At 43.0% G+C, this 7500-nt stretch overlaps 1 long non-coding RNA gene across 1 annotated transcript in view; it reads right to left on the bottom strand.

Moving 5' to 3' along the window:
- Nucleotides 1-7500, bottom strand: part of LOC117740246 — a 16218-nt gene that overhangs the window by 2149 nt on the left and 6569 nt on the right. Inside the window, exon 3 of the long non-coding RNA XR_004610599.1 lies at nt 1-2386. This exon is cut by the window's left edge and continues 2149 nt beyond it. This is a non-coding gene — a long non-coding RNA (uncharacterized LOC117740246). The remainder of the gene's footprint in view (nt 2387-7500) is intronic.

Here is a 7500-nt window from a genome sequence, read left to right as displayed (position 1 = left end):
ATGACATGTTTTCATTTATTTTGAGCTATTTCTTCATATAGTTTTTTTTTATTTTATTGTATTTTTTGCATTTTTGTATTTATTTTTGTATTTTTATTGTAGCTTATTAATCTTTATATTTCATATTTTCCACAAGCAACATACATGTTTTGCTTAAACAGAAATGCTTCTACTTGTGTGTTTGTTCTCTGTGTACTTTTACTTATTTACTTTCATATTTTATTGTATTTATTTTATATTTACTATATATTGGTGGTTAGCTTAGCTTAAAAACACGGGTGTATCCATTCCATCCGCTAACATAAATCTAGAGGAGCCTACATATAATTATATTATATTTATATTTTATTATTGAATATTGAAGCGTCTTTTAACACGAGATCCAGTTCTTCAATATCAATAATTTATATCTTCTGCTGCTCATTTCCTCTTCATGTTGTGAATGTTAAATTAATTCATGTTAATGTTGATTATTATATGTCATATTTGATCTGAACTGAAACTTAATAATTCAATTTCTCTGTGCATTCTAAGATATGATAGCCACGTGGTGGTGTTGCATATGAATGCCCAGTGGAGAGTGATAGAGATGCTCTTCTTCATACGCTCGTGAGCTCACAGATGGCGACATCATCTACGATGGAGGCCGTCAGCCGGAGCGCCGCCGACGCTTTCTTAATACGAGTTTGATCGGCTGGAACTTCGGCCGCCTGGCGCTTGTTGTGCTTTTTCAAAAATATTCTGGCAATCAATCCTCATCGTGCGTTCTGCTGCTTATTTAGGGAAATGATTAAAGTGATTTGTGTCTGCAGGAAACAGTGGAGACAATAAAGTCCCGTAAGAGAGAATCAGAGGAAGACAAAGGAGGTGAAGGACGTCACTTATCCTCGTCTTCATCAGACATTCAAGACTCATTTCAATCTGATGCTTCGCTCCGTCCAGATGACACAACCCTCCGTGTGACGGTGTCAGTAGAAGCATCCACTCAGTGTCTCCTGGGGTTCATCTTCCATCTCAATGTCACTGACAGCACTGAACATGTGTAACAGTGTCAGTAGAAGCATCCATTCAGTGTCTCCTGGGGTTCATCTTCCATCTCAATGTCACTGACAGCACTGAACATGTGTAACAGTGTCAGTAGAAGCATCCACTCAGTGTCTCCTGGGGTTCATCTTCCATCTCAATGTCACTGACAGCACTGAACATGTGTAACAGTGTCAGTAGAAGCATCCACTCAGTGTCTCCTGGGGTTCATCTTCCATCTCAATGTCACTGACAGCACTGAACATGTGTAACAGTGTCAGTAGAAGCATCCACTCAGTGTCTCCTGGGGTTCATCTTCCATCTCAATGTCACTGACAGCACTGAACATGTGTAACAGTGTCAGTAGAAGCATCCACTCAGTGTCTCCTGGGGTTCATCTTCCATCTCAATGTCACTGACAGCACTGAACATGTGTAACAGTGTCAGTAGAAGCATCCACTCAGTGTCTCCTGGGGTTCATCTTCCATCTCAATGTCACTGACAGCACTGAACATGTGTAACAGTGTCAGTAGAAGCATCCACTCAGTGTCTCCTGGGGTTCATCTTCCATCTCAATGTCACTGACAGCACTGAACATGTGTAACAGTGTCAGTAGAAGCATCCACTCAGTGTCTCCTGGGGTTCATCTTCCATCTCAATGTCACTGACAGCACTGAACATGTGTAACAGTGTCAGTAGAAGCATCCACTCAGTGTCTCCTGGGGTTCATCTTCCATCTCAATGTCACTGACAGCACTGAACATGTGTAACAGTGTCAGTAGAAGCATCCACTCAGTGTCTCCTGGGGTTCATCTTCCATCTCAATGTCACTGACAGCACTGAACATGTGTAACAGTGTCAGTAGAAGCATCCATTCAGTGTCTCCTGGGGTTCATCTTCCATCTCAATGTCACTGACAGCACTGAACATGTGTAACAGTGTCAGTAGAAGCATCCACTCAGTGTCTCCTGGGGTTCATCTTCCATCTCAATGTCACTGACAGCACTGAACATGTGTAACAGTGTCAGTAGAAGCATCCATTCAGTGTCTCCTGGGGTTCATCTTCCATCTCAATGTCACTGACAGCACTGAACATGTGTAACAGTGTCAGTAGAAGCATCCATTCAGTGTCTCCTGGGGTTCATCTTCCATCTCAATGTCACTGACAGCACTGAACATGTGTAACAGTGTCAGTAGAAGCATCCATTCAGTGTCTCCTGGGGTTCATCTTCCATCTCAATGTCACTGACAGCACTGAACATGTGTAACAGTGTCAGTAGAAGCATCCATTCAGTGTCTCCTGGGGTTCATCTTCCACGGTCCTCTCATCAGGGATGATGATGGCGTTGTTTGTTGCTGAAAACTACAAATATGTTGAAAGTTGACTTTTTTACACATATTTAGAGCGAGTGTGGTTGTTAGGGTTGTTACATTGTTACAATGTTACAATGTTACATTGTTACATTGTTACCATGTTAAATGTTAAAAGTTAAATGTTAAATAGTTAAATAGTTATGTTGTTACAGTGTTACATTGTTACCATGTTAAATGTTAAAAGTTAAATGTTAAATAGTTAAATAGTTAAATAGTTATGTTGTTACATTGTTACCATGTTACCATGTTAAATGTTAAAAGTTAAATGTTAAATAGTTAAATAGTTATGTTGTTACATTGTTACCATGTTACCATGTTAAATGTTAAAAGTTAAATGTTAAATAGTTAAATAGTTATGTTGTTACATTGTTACCATGTTACCATGTTAAATGTTAAAAGTTATTATTATTTTGTTAGACCTTAGTGCTGATAAAGGACTCATCTCATGTGGACAATATTATCAGGAAACACTGCATAAACTTTCATTGCTATGCAGATGATACTCAATTATATCTATGGATCAAACCAGAGGAGACCAACCAGCTCGCTAAAATTCAAGAATATCTTAAAGACATAAAAACATGGATGACCTGCAACTTCCTGATGTTAAACAAGACAAAACTGAAGTTATTTTACTGGCCCTGAACACCTCAGAGATCAATTATCTGGTGATGTGGTTTCTGTAGATGGCATTGCCCTGGCATCCAACACCACTGTAAAGAATCTCTAGTTATCTTTGACCGAGACTTGTCCTTTAACTCCACGTTAAGCAAATCTCAAGGATTGCATTTTTTCATCTACGTAACATTTCAAAAATCAGGCACATCTTGTCTCAAAAAGATGCAGAAAAGCTGGTTCACGCGTTTGTTACTTCCAGACTAGATTACTGCAACTCCTTATTATCAGGCTGCTCTAATAAGTCTCTTAAATCCCTCCAGTTGATCCAGAATGCTGCAGCTCGTGTACTCACAAAAACTAAGAAAAGAGATCACATGACTCCTGTATTAGCTGCTCTGCACTGGCTCCATGTATGTATTATTTAAAATAATTATACATATATAAAAACATGTTCCTTACTTTAACACAAGAGCACAGACTAGAATGTGTAAGTATACTAGTTTATTTAATTAATGTGTTTACTTAAATAAAAACATTATTATTATTAGATTTCCTATTATAGATATTATTCTAGATATTATTATTTAATTATTATATATACTATTGAATTATTCTAGATATTATTATTGAATTATTATATATACTATTGAATTATTCTAGATATTATTCTAGATTGTATAGATTATATTATGGGTATTATTATATTATTATAGAATGATTATTGATATTTTTATGGATATTATTATTGAATTATTATAGATATTATACTTCTACATATTGTACTATTTATTTGTCAGATTTAGTTACTTTACAGATTCAACTCATACATATGATTTATTATAGATTACATAAAGTAATTAAAATGAGCTCCACCTTTAAAGTGATGATCACATTAATGCATCAATAATTATAAAATACATCGTTCTGCATAATGAGTACTTTCAGTGTATTTTGATGACGCAGTGAAGATGTGAGTAAACAGGAAGATGAAGACGTTTCTGTTTCCATTCATTCATAAGCAGCTACCTGACGGCCCACAATGCATCTGTGTAATACATGTATTGTTCAACACTCAATTTCTCATTAGAGACGGAGCGGATGAGCTCCGCTGCTCCTCCATCAGCGCCTCCTCCCATCCATCAGCGCCTCCTCCCATCCATCATCCAAAACACTTTCATCTCTGTAGCGCCATTAATCTTCACGCAGAGATAATTTCATATTAATGAACCATTATTTGATTGTTGCTTTGATGAAGTTGCGTCGAGGCGTTGCCGGCTGCGTTGCCGGCTGCGTTGCCGGCTGCGTTGCCGGCTGCGTTGCCGGCTGCGTTGCCCACTGAGCATGAAAGTGAGAAGGTCCTCCACATGGCTCCTGCTGGAGGTTCATGTCCGTTCTCGATGGATGGATGGATGGATGGATGGATGGATGGATGGATGGGTGGATGGATGGATGGATGGGTGGATGGATGGATGGATGGATGGATGGATGTGGATGGATGGGTGGATGGATGGATGGATGGATGGATGGATGGGTGGATGGATGGATGGATGGATGGATGTGGATGGATGGATGGATGGATGGATGGGTGGATGGATGGATGGATGGATGGATGGATGGATGTGGATGGATGGATGGATGGATGGATGGATGGGTGGATGGATGGATGGATGGATGGATGGATGTGGATGGATGGATGGATGGATGGATGGGTGGATGGATGGATGGATGGGTGGATGGATGGATGGATGGATGGATGGGTGGATGGATGGATGGATGGATGGATGGATGGATGGATGTGGATGGATGGGTGGATGGATGGATGGATGGATGGATGGATGGGTGGATGGATGGATGGATGGATGGATGGATGGATGTGGATGGATGGATGGATGGATGGATGGGTGGATGGATGGATGGATGGATGGATGGATGTGGATGGATGGATGGATGGATGGATGGATGGATGGGTGGATGGATGGATGGATGGGTGGATGGATGGATGGGTGGATGGATGGATGGATGGATGGATGGATGGATGTGGATGGATGGATGGATGGATGGATGGATGGATGGATGGGTGGATGGATGGATGGATGGATGGGTGGATGGATGGATGGATGGATGGATGGATGGATGGATGGATGGATGGATGGATGTGGATGGATGGATGGATGTGGATGAATGGATGGATGGATGGATGGATGGATGGATGGGTGGATGGATGGATGGATGGGTGGATGGGTGGATGGATGGATGGATGGATGTGGATGGATGTGAATGGATGGATGGATGGATGGATGGATGGGTGGATGGATGGATGGGTGGATGGATGGATGGATGGATGGATGTGGATGGATGGATGGATGTGGATGAATGGATGGATGGATGGATGGGTGGGTGGATGGATGGATGGATGGATGTGGATGGATGGATGGGTGGATGGGTGGATGGATGGATGGATGGGTGGATGGATGGATGGATGGATGGATGTGGATGAATGGATGGATGGATGGATGGATGGGTGGATGGATGGATGGATGGGTGGATGGATGGGTGGATGGATGGATGGATGGATGGATGGATGGATGGATGTGGATGAATGGATGGATGGATGGGTGGATGGATGGATGGGTGGATGGATGGATGGATGGGTGGATGGGTGGATGGATGGATGGATGGATGTGGATGGATGTGAATGGATGGATGGATGGATGTGAATGGATGGATGGATAGATGGATGGATGTGAATGGATGGATGGATAGATGGGTGGATGTGAATGGATGGATGGATAGATGGGTGGATGGATGGATGGATGGATGTGAATGGATGGATGGATAGATGGGTGGATGGATGGATGGATGGATGTGAATGGATGGATGGATAGATGGGTGGATGGATGGATGGATGTGAATGGATGGATGGATAGATGGGTGGATGGATGGATGGATGTGAATGGATGGATGGATGGATGGGTGGATGGGTGGATGGATGGATGGATGGATGGATGTGGATGGATGGATGGGTGGATGGGTGGATGGATGGATGGATGGGTGGATGGATGGATGGATGGATGGATGTGGATGAATGGATGGATGGATGGATGGATGGGTGGATGGATGGATGGATGGGTGGATGGATGGGTGGATGGATGGATGGATGGATGGATGGATGGATGGATGTGGATGAATGGATGGATGGATGGGTGGATGGATGGATGGGTGGATGGATGGATGGATGGGTGGATGGGTGGATGGATGGATGGATGGATGTGGATGGATGTGAATGGATGGATGGATGGATGTGAATGGATGGATGGATAGATGGATGGATGTGAATGGATGGATGGATAGATGGGTGGATGTGAATGGATGGATGGATAGATGGGTGGATGGATGGATGGATGGATGTGAATGGATGGATGGATAGATGGGTGGATGGATGGATGGATGGATGTGAATGGATGGATGGATAGATGGGTGGATGGATGGATGGATGTGAATGGATGGATGGATAGATGGGTGGATGGATGGGTGGATGGATGTGAATGGATGGATGGATAGATGGGTGGATGGATGGATGGATGGATGGGTGGATGGATGGATAGATGGGTGGATGGGTGTGGATGGATGGATGGATGGATGTGAATGGATGGATGGATAGATGGATGTGAATGGATGGATGGATGGATGGGTGGATGGATGTGAATGGATATGGATGGATGGATGGATGGATGGATGGATGATGGATGGATGGATGGATGGATGGATGGGAGGATGGATGGATGGATGGATGGACGGGTGGATGGATGGATGGATGGATGGATGGATGGATGGATGGATGGGAGGATGGATGGATGGATGGATGGATGGGTGGATGGATGGATGGATGGATGGGTGGATGGATGGATGGATGGATGAATGGGTGGATGGATGGATGGATGGATGGATGGATGGATGGATGGATGGGTGGATGGATGGATGGATGGATGGATGGGAGGATGGATGGATGGGAGGATGGATGGATGGATGGGTGGATGGATGGATGGATGGGTGGATGGATATGTAGATAGATAGATGGTTCCCACCCTAGTTACAGTCAGATAGTTTAGTGTACCCCCCCCCCTATCAGGAGTATTGATCCCTCCCATCACACTGATTACAGAACAATGTGTTAAAGGAGCCTCGTCATCCAGCTTTTAGTATTCATATTTAGTTTTTTATTTCATTTGTATGGATCACCTGGGCGGTAAGAAGAGGGGGGGCACGGGGGGGGGGGGGGGCGGGGGGGGGTGCTGTCTTTATGATGTCCCTCTGAAATCTATGTGAATCCCATTAAATTGGATATAAAGATGTGCAGACACACACTTCCAGTAAGCGCCTCAACAATCGTGTTACGGCTTCAGATCTTATTAATAATTCACAATCTTGTTAAAGGAGAACAAACATTTCTGTTCTAGTCGAGGATTCATACGAGGAGGCGAAGAG

The sequence above is a fragment of the Cyclopterus lumpus genome, chromosome 12 (genome assembly GCF_009769545.1).
Source record: "Cyclopterus lumpus isolate fCycLum1 chromosome 12, fCycLum1.pri, whole genome shotgun sequence".
Lineage (NCBI taxonomy): Eukaryota > Metazoa > Chordata > Actinopteri > Perciformes > Cyclopteridae > Cyclopterus > Cyclopterus lumpus.
This window is presented reverse-complemented; position numbering and strand designations above follow the sequence as displayed.